General features: G+C 32.1%; 1 long non-coding RNA gene across 1 annotated transcript; it reads right to left on the minus strand.

Moving 5' to 3' along the window:
* Positions 1–1,290: 1,290 nt before the first annotated feature.
* On the minus strand, positions 1,291–7,233 carry LOC143076680 (uncharacterized). Its single transcript, XR_012978751.1, has 5 exons — positions 7,082–7,233; positions 3,468–3,560; positions 2,793–2,909; positions 2,318–2,405; positions 1,291–1,578 (listed from the first exon to the last, which is right to left on the minus strand). It is a non-coding gene; the product is annotated as an uncharacterized LOC143076680 (long non-coding RNA).
* Between the last annotated feature and the right edge of the window lie 2,009 nt (positions 7,234–9,242).

Here is a 9,242-nt window from a genome sequence, read left to right on the forward strand (position 1 = left end):
CCAATCATTTAGATCTTTAAATTTACTATGGGCCAGAGCTGATAAACAGTTTGCAACACATTGCTTCCCACTGTTAATTCCAAATCTGATATCTCCTTGATGAAAACTACCTTGAACTACCCAATTATCAAAAAGTGATCTACGAGCCTCTATACTGTTTTCAGGTATTGTTCTTTTGTTCCTTTGACTATTTAGTTTCAGCAAATTGTCATCTTGTTCAAATTCTAAAAAATCGTTAAAATCCATCTGTATATTTTCTTTTTCATTAATTATGCTCCCAATATTCTTCAAGAATTCAAGACTATTTGTGTGTTCATTTTTTGCATCACTTGATTTTTTTTCCAAGTTTGTACCCAATTGGATTGTATCATTAAAATTTGAAACCATAGTTTCTTTTAAATTGTATGTGCTTTTCGAACTCTGTTTTGATTTCCTTGATTCATAGCCCAGATTTGTTTTAACCTTTTCATTATCCAGAGTTCTATTAACCACTTCATAATCCAGATTTGTTCCATTTGATTCAAAAGCATAATTTGTTTCAACAGATTCAAAATCCAGATTTATTCTAACTGATTCATTATCCAGATTATTTCTAATTGATTCAACTGATTCATAATCTAGTTTTGATGTAGATGATTCAGGATCTACTTTTGATTTCATTGATTTAGTTGTTTTGTTTAATTTTATTGATATAGTTGCTTCAGATTTGATTGATCGATTTGATTCTGATTTGATTGATGGATTTAATTTGATTGTTTCAGTATCATAAGGGCAGTTTAGAGAGTTGACACTCTGATCATTGTTTGTAAAACAGTTTAGAGAGTTGACACTCTGATCATTGTTGGTAGAACAGTTTATAGAGTTGACGCTCTGAAAATTGTTTGTAGGATAGTTTATAGAGTTGACGCTCTGATCTTGTTCAAAAGGACAGTTTAGAGAGTTGACGATCTGATCATTGCTTGTAAAATAGTTTATAGAGTTGACGCTCTGATCATTGCTTGTAAAACAGTTTATAGAGTTGACGCTCTGATCTTGTTGTATAGGACAGTTTATAGAGTTGACGCTCTGATCATTGTTTGTAGGACAGTTTATAGAGTTGACGCTCTGATCTTGTTGTATAGGACAGTTTATAGAGTTGATGCTCTGATCTTTGTTTGTAGGACAGTTTATAGAGTTAACGCTCTGATCATTGTTTTTAGAACAGTTTATAGAGTTGATGCTCTGATCAATATTTATAGAACAGTTTATAGAGTTGACGCTCTGATCTTGTTGTATAGGACAGTTTAAAGAGTTGAGGCTCTGATCATTATTTATAGGACAGTTTTGAGAGATGACGCTCTGATCGTTATGTATAGGACAGTTTTGAGAGATGACGCTCTGATCATTATGTATAGGACAGTTTTGAGAGATGACGCTCTGATCATTATTTATTGGACAGTTTAGAGAGGTGTGGCTCTGATTGACCGTGGAGATGAGGTTCTTGTCATCAGTCTGCTTAACTCTTCTCTCTCTCATTCTATCTCTTTGCTCTTTCCTTTTTGTCAAATCACTTTTTTTACTACCTCTACGTGGCATTGTCTAAAAATATAACAAAAACCTTGATATCAACTATTAGAGAATTAGAATGAATAAAAAGAGAGTAAAATTCCTGGAATATCAATTCATTGTATAAATAAATACTTGGATAAAAAATTCACAAACCATTGTAATATTCATAAGTTCAGGGAACTTATGAGTACATCTTAACAACCTAAGCTAAGAAAATTTGTGCAATTTTATTAGAGTTATGAATGATAAAGCGATTTATCAGAATAAAGTATATATAAATAGAATAGACACCATAAAAGTAACTTCAAGAAGATCTTCAAAGAATTGTATAGCAAATACATCATGATGTAAACATAAATATCAATTCACATGATACACCAGCAAGCACATGCAATGGTGTAAGTAAATTGACAATTTTTCTAGGTTTGATTTCATGTCATAATATTAATAAAAAATGTATATATCGTTTTACATGTGTTTAGTTATTTTTTTTGTGATTGAACAAGTTAAAAAAAAAAAGGAATCATCACAGTGGCTGCCTAGTTTCTCTTTCCTTTTTAATAACTTTTTACTTTCAAGTCAATAATACATCAATGTTTTTAAGATTATTTTTACAAATTAGAATCAAAACAGACTGCTAACAAAAAGTATTTCACAATTTCACTTTTAGAAAGTTTTGAAACAAACAAATAATTGTATTTAAATTTTTGTCAACTATATAACTAAATCAAATGTTCCTTCAACATCTGAAAAAGCTGTATTAACTTACCACAACTATATCAGTTCTTGATATAAAGTTGGATTCAAATGTAAGCAAAAACCTCTGTCACTCCAACAAGTTAGAACTGAAGAAATACCTGTAAAAAGAGGTGTTATCAGTACACAGTACTTTACTTTATCATGTTTATCTTTTTCAAATTTTATTATTTTCTACCAAGATTTTAAAAAAAATCAATTTACTTTTATTTGAATTTTTCTTTTTTTTAACATCTATAACAATTACTGTTTAAAACAAGAGACTAACTAGTACTTGAGGCTGTACCACACACCTGGCAAATAAAATCTGCGAATGAGGACCTTTAAATAAAATTCAGGGTTGCTTGTACATACATGACGTATGATGAGTTTATGCACTACATATTTTTTATAACCAATTTTCAAATTTTCGGGATGAAATTTCTTTAGTTAACATGGTCATGGACCAGATATGGGGGTTAAGTGCTTTGAAATCTTAATAAGCTTACCACAATGTTAACTTTATGTTACAAAATAAATGTAACCAGTTTTACATTCAGCTTTCAATGTAGTCAAAATGTAGTCAAGAACCTTTGCCTCTCCAACAACACAAACTGATGAAATACCTGTAAATAGTATTAATACATGTAGCAGTGTTAACAATAACATAACATGTTTATCTTTTTTTCCACTTTTTTTTTGTTATGCTTAAAGATATTGATTTGATAATTGGTTTATAGTTTTATCATGACAATTTACAGATTTTGTTCTAGTGTGATGATTTTGTGCAGAGTTATGGTGCTTGGACTTGGAAAATATACTGAAATAATCAGTTTTCAACATTTTTTTCGTCTTGCTAAAAGATATTGATTTGATATTTGTTTAATATAGTGTACATATAGTTGTCAGTTTATTTTTCGATTTATGAGTTTGACTGTTCATCTGGTATCTTTTGCCCCTCTTTTACATCATGTTTGATGTTATATATATAGCTCAAATTAGAATTTTGTTCCAAAAATTAAATTTTTAACCAGAAGTGGACTATGTATTGCCATGCAATACTCACACAATGTTTGTTATATCAAATTCTAGACAAACCCTATTCTGCTATTTTACAATCCAAAAAAGCAGAAGATCTACCTTGAGTGCTTTCATATATATCTGAAAAAAATATATTTACTTACCAATGCTTACTATATATGTTCCAAAATCAAATAAACCAGCTTTAACGGTCAGTGTCAAATTTAATTGAAAACTGATGTCACTCACAATATTGCCTGCAAATAGAAGTGTTATCATTACAGTCAGTTGCCTTTATTTGGTTGAGGAGATCTAAAAAATATACAATTTATAAAGGGACTCAATCATGTCAATCACATGACATTAACCATGTTCACACAAACAAGTAAAACATACCTGGAACAAAAATAACACATTTGTAGATCTATGACCATGATGACACAGTGGTAATACAAAATCAATAAAAAAAGAGCCTGTGTCGCTTTCCTTGGTCTATGTGAATATTAAACAAAGGACGCAGATGGATTCATGACAAAATTGTGTTTTGTTGATGGTGATGTGTTTGTACATCTAACTTTGCTGAACATTCTTGCTGCTTACAATTATCTCTACCTATAATGAACTTGGCCCAGTAGTTTCGGTGGAAAATGTTAGAAAAAATTTACAAATTTAATGAAAATTGCTAAAAATTGACTATAAAGGACAATTACTCCTTAAGGGGTCAATTGACAATTTTGGTCATGTTGACTTATTTTTAGGTCTTACTTTTGCTGTACATTATTGCTGTTTACAGTTTATCTCATCTATAATAATATTCAAGATAATAACAAAAACGGCAAATTTTCCTTAAAATTACCAATGTAGGGGCAGCAACCTAACAACAGGTTGTCCAATCAATCTGAAAATTTCAGGGCAGATAGATCTTGACCTGATTAACAATTAAACCCCGTCAGATTTGCTCTAAATGCTTTGGTCTTTGAGTTATAAGCAAAAAACTGCATTTTACCCCTATGTTTTATTTTTAGCTTTGGCCGCCAACTTGGTTGGATTAACGGGTCACCGGACACATTTTTTAAACTAGATACCCCAAAGATGATTGTGGCCAAGTTTGGAATAATTTATCCCTGTAGTTTTAGAGGAGAAGATTTTTGTAAAAGATTACTTAGATTTACAAAAAATGGTTAAAAATTTACTATAAAGGGCAATAACTCCTAACGGGGTCAACTGACCATTTAGGTCATGTTGACCTATTTGTCAATCTTACTTTGCTGAACATTATTGCTGTTTACAGTTTATCTCTATCTATATTAATACTCAAGATTATATCCAAAAACAGCAAAATTTCCTTTGGGCCAGGTGAGCTAAAAAGGGGCCAGTTGATAAACAATACTAGGACGACAATATATGTCTTGTTCAAAATGCCTCCAAATAAACTATAAATAACTTACACAGGAAAATGAAAATGACTTTATTGTACTTAACATGCGGTATACAGAAATCATGGTAATGGAGACTTTACAAAAATAAATAATTGTGTTGCTAGTCATTATACATGTACATAATTTAAGTTCATTACATGATTAAGTTTAACTTTTGGTAACACATGTCACAGGTCAACAGAGGGCTAGAAAATTTTGCATATACAAAAATGCTTACCCTTTACAAAAATGTATGCGTGTGTTTGTACAAAATTTTCAATAAATCCCTCTTGTAATGAAAAAATAATTTACAATTCCATCCGAGGCCGGTGATTATTTTCTGCTATTTTAAAAATGTTTATCCATGTCATCTGATTTCTTTTTAGGAGAATATAAAAATAAATGTACGCAACAAACTCTGATTTGACACACCCAAACATGCCAAATTTTGCAGAATGTCCATTTTCTTTTATTTAGAAAGTTCCGTCAAATTTTACTGAGTTTAATGCAAAAAATATATTTTATATTCCTAAAAGAGGGTGGTTACAAAAAAAGGGTTAATTCGTGTAACGTGTTTTGTCATTTTTATTTCATGTGCAGCAGTTCGTTATTCACTGTGTTTCGTGAAATCAGTTTAAATTACTACGTTCAAGACATGTTTAATTGTTAGTTCAACGTGAAATGGCAATTTTATTTCATGTTCTTTTGTACAGATACCCCCTTACTGCCCCTCCTTAAAGGAGGCATATTATAGAGAAATCAGCTAAACATTTTAATAAACATAAACATAATGTACCCGGCCACGTCCACTTGTATTTTTTGTCTAACTGATGAGTTAAGCCTTTTTCAACTGATTTTTATATTTCGTTCTTATGTTGTACTGTTATACATGTACCACTGTCCCAGGTTAGGGGAGGGTTGGGATCCCGCTAACATGTTTAACCCCGCCACATTATTTATGTATGTGCCTGTCCCAAGTCAGGAGCCTGTATTTCAGTGGTTGTCGTTTGTTTATGTGTTACATATTTGTTTTTCCTTCATTATTTTACTTAAATAAGGCCGTTAGTTTTCTCGTTTGAATTGTTTTACATTGTCTTATCGGGGCCTTTTATAGCTGACTATGTGGTATGGGCTTTGTTGAAGGTCGTACGGTGACCTATAGTTTTTAATGTTTGTGTCATTTTGGTCTTTTGTGGATAGCTGTCTCATTGGCAATCATTCTACATCTTCTTTTTTATATAATGATACAGCTGTAAATTCACTCTGAAATTGCAACTGAAAATATAAGTTTGGTGTTTTGACGTCAATTTAAGGCAGGCGTCAAAGAAAAAAAGTATAAATATTAATAGCCTTTCAAGACGTCATAATGATTTGCATTGATTTGGACAATCAAGTTCATGCCAAGTTAAAAATAAACAAAATCTATCATGTACTAACAGTAACAGGAATGAAAACAAACATAATTGTGTGATCATGTTTGTACAACTGTACAGGGTTCAAATCAGGTGATAATAGTTTTGACTGACTCAGACTTACAAAATGTACATGTACAGACTATGGCATCTATAAAAGGTAAATTATAATTTCAGTGGCGATGACCTGAAATAATTTATGAAATACAAAAATGTATCTGGTCAAATAACTTAGCCTCACAGTGGGTCTCATTTCGGTCTAAGCGTGACACGGGATAGCCGATTTTTTGTAAGCGTGACACGTGAAAGTCAAATTATTGTGCCGTAAAAACAGGAAATCAATTCGAACGTACATGGGAAATAACAAAACAATGAGAATTGCTTAAATACGTAGTGTACGTGGCGTAAGCGGGATACAGGAATCTGACAAAACAGCAAGTGAGATTCGGGATCAGAAATCCCAATGAGACCCCCCTGACAGGCTCACACTAGTCACAGGCACTTTTTTTCAATACACTAATAGGTCGACCTCCGAAATTAAAAACAAGTGTTTGTGTTTAACATGTTTAACCCGGCCGCATTTTTGCGCCTGTCCTAAGTCAGGAGCCTCTGGCCTTTGTTAGTCTTGTATTATTTTAACCTTTAGTTTCTTGTGTACAATTTGAAGTTTAGTATGGCGTTCATTATCACTGAACTAGTATATTTTTGTTTAGGGGCCAGCTGAAGGACGACTCCGGGTACGGGAATTTCTCGTTGCATTGAAGACCTGTTGGTGACCTTCTGTTGTTGTCTGCTCTATGGTCGGGTTGTTGTCTCCTCGGCACATTCCCTATTTCCATTCTCAATTTTATTGTGTTTATCCTTCTTTAGTGAAGTCATGTATACAAATTATTTTGTCAAATTTGAAATTATGGCAAATGATGTGTACATCGCTACATGTATGTTTACCTGTTGTCAGTGTCACTGTTGAACGACAAATGACGATACTCTCAGTCTCTTTTTTTCAAATACGTGGTATATACCAGAAAAGTCTATTCAAAACACCTCGAAGTCTACCAACACTTTTCAATAATAAATATCAATAACGAAAGAATATCAAAATCGTACAACATGCACCGGAAATGGTAGGAGGTGAGTTCGTACCTTGTCTGGGTATCATGTCCGTTCGTACCTCTTCTATTTCGTACCTTATATTGAATGTCCTTTAGTCTTTTGTCTATCTTTAATCATGCCATAATTTCTGTTCCAGATGAACAAATACTGTAAAGCTATAAGGGTGTGGATGTAGGTTAACATTATAAAGAAAAAGTTATCGTCAAACAAAGAGTAGAGAATGATGACATGATAAATGTATATGGTTAATGAGTAATATCACTTTACGCATAATTTTAGATATGATAGGGGCTAAAACTCCCAGACTTTGTCTACGCACCCTTTCAACCAAAATTATTATGTTACGACATGTCGCAACTAACAATTTAGTAAAAATAATTTGTCGATATCTTATAAGGTTTATGAAAATGAGTGAAAATAAGCCAAAATCAAAATTTAAAATATGACCTTGACCTTTGACCTTGACCTAATTTTCATTTTTTTGGACGAAGGATCTCAAATCAAAAGACCCTAGGTCTCTATCACTTATGGTTTTCCAGTTTAAAATACATTTCAAAATTTCAAATACAAAAGGGGAAATAACTTTCATATGGAATCTCGATACGGCTTCAGTCATAAAAAACCAGAACATCCTGAGGATATAACGAGCAATTTGGAAAAATAAATTTGTCAGTTTCTTATACGGTTGCGAAGCCTTAGAGATAACAAGAAAAACAGTGTTCGGGGAGATAACTCTTATATGGTAAAGTATTCGGTTAAGCAGAGTTGGTTTCAAAAGCGTATAGACTGTTCGATATCATGTTCCAAATTTCTAAGCGACATCTTGCGAAACAAAAAAACAGCGAAGGAAAAAAAAGTTGGCGGAAGAAAAAAAAAATAATAATAATAATAATAATAATAATCAGAACAAAACCTATAGGTCTTTCCACGGAAAGGTGGAAAGACCTAATAATCAGAACAAAAACAATAGGTCTTTCACCTGAAAGGTTGAAAGACCTAATAATTAAAAACCAATTGTTCAAAGAACAATTGAAGGTCTTTCAACCAATAAGGATCTATTTAGATATGAAAATATTAAAATTTAGTTGAAAATGTCAGTTCCTATGGCTTAATGATGTATAAATATGAATTTTAAGCAAAGGTCAAAATCTAGAACGTCCAATTAACCTATGACATTGACCTCGAATTCAAGGTCATAGACTAAACATCTCAAATCAAAAGACACTAGTTCCTTAATATGTATGGTTCATGAGTAAAATCACTTTACGCATAATTCTTAATATAAGAGGGGCGAAAACTCCCGTTTATTGTTTACGCACCCTCGCAACCAAAATTTATAAGTTACGACATGTCGCAACTAACAATTTAGTAAAAAAAAATTGTCGATATCTTATAAGGTTAATGAAAAAAGGTGAAAATAAGCCAAAATCAAAATTAAGAATTTGACCTTGACCTTTGACCTTGACCTAATTTTCATTTTTTTGGACCAAGGATCTTAAATCAAAAGACCCTAGGTCTCTATCACTTATAGTTTACCAGTTAGAAATGCATATCACTGATATCATATATAAAAGGGGGGATAACTCTCATATGGAGTCTCCGGATAGCTTCAGTTGAAATAAAACAGAACATCCTAAGGATATAACGAGCAATTTGGAAAAAAAATTTTGTCGGTTTCTTATACGGTTGCGAAGTAGTAGTGGCCACAAGAAAAACAGTGTTTGGGGAGATAACTCTTACAAGGTAAAGTTTTTTGTTACGCCGTGTCAGTTTCAGAAGCGTATTAACTGTTCGATATCATATACCATATATCTTAGCGACATCTTTGGAAACAAAAAAACAGTGAAGGAAAAAAAAGTTGGCGGAAGAAAAAAAAAAAAAATAATAATAATAATAATAATCAGATCAAACCCTTTAGGTCTTTCACCTGAAAGGTTGAAAGACCTAATAATAATCAGAACAAATTCAATAGGTCTTTCCACGGAAACTAGAAAAG

Source organism: Mytilus galloprovincialis, chromosome 5 (genome assembly GCF_965363235.1).
Source record: "Mytilus galloprovincialis chromosome 5, xbMytGall1.hap1.1, whole genome shotgun sequence".
NCBI lineage: Eukaryota > Metazoa > Mollusca > Bivalvia > Mytilida > Mytilidae > Mytilus > Mytilus galloprovincialis.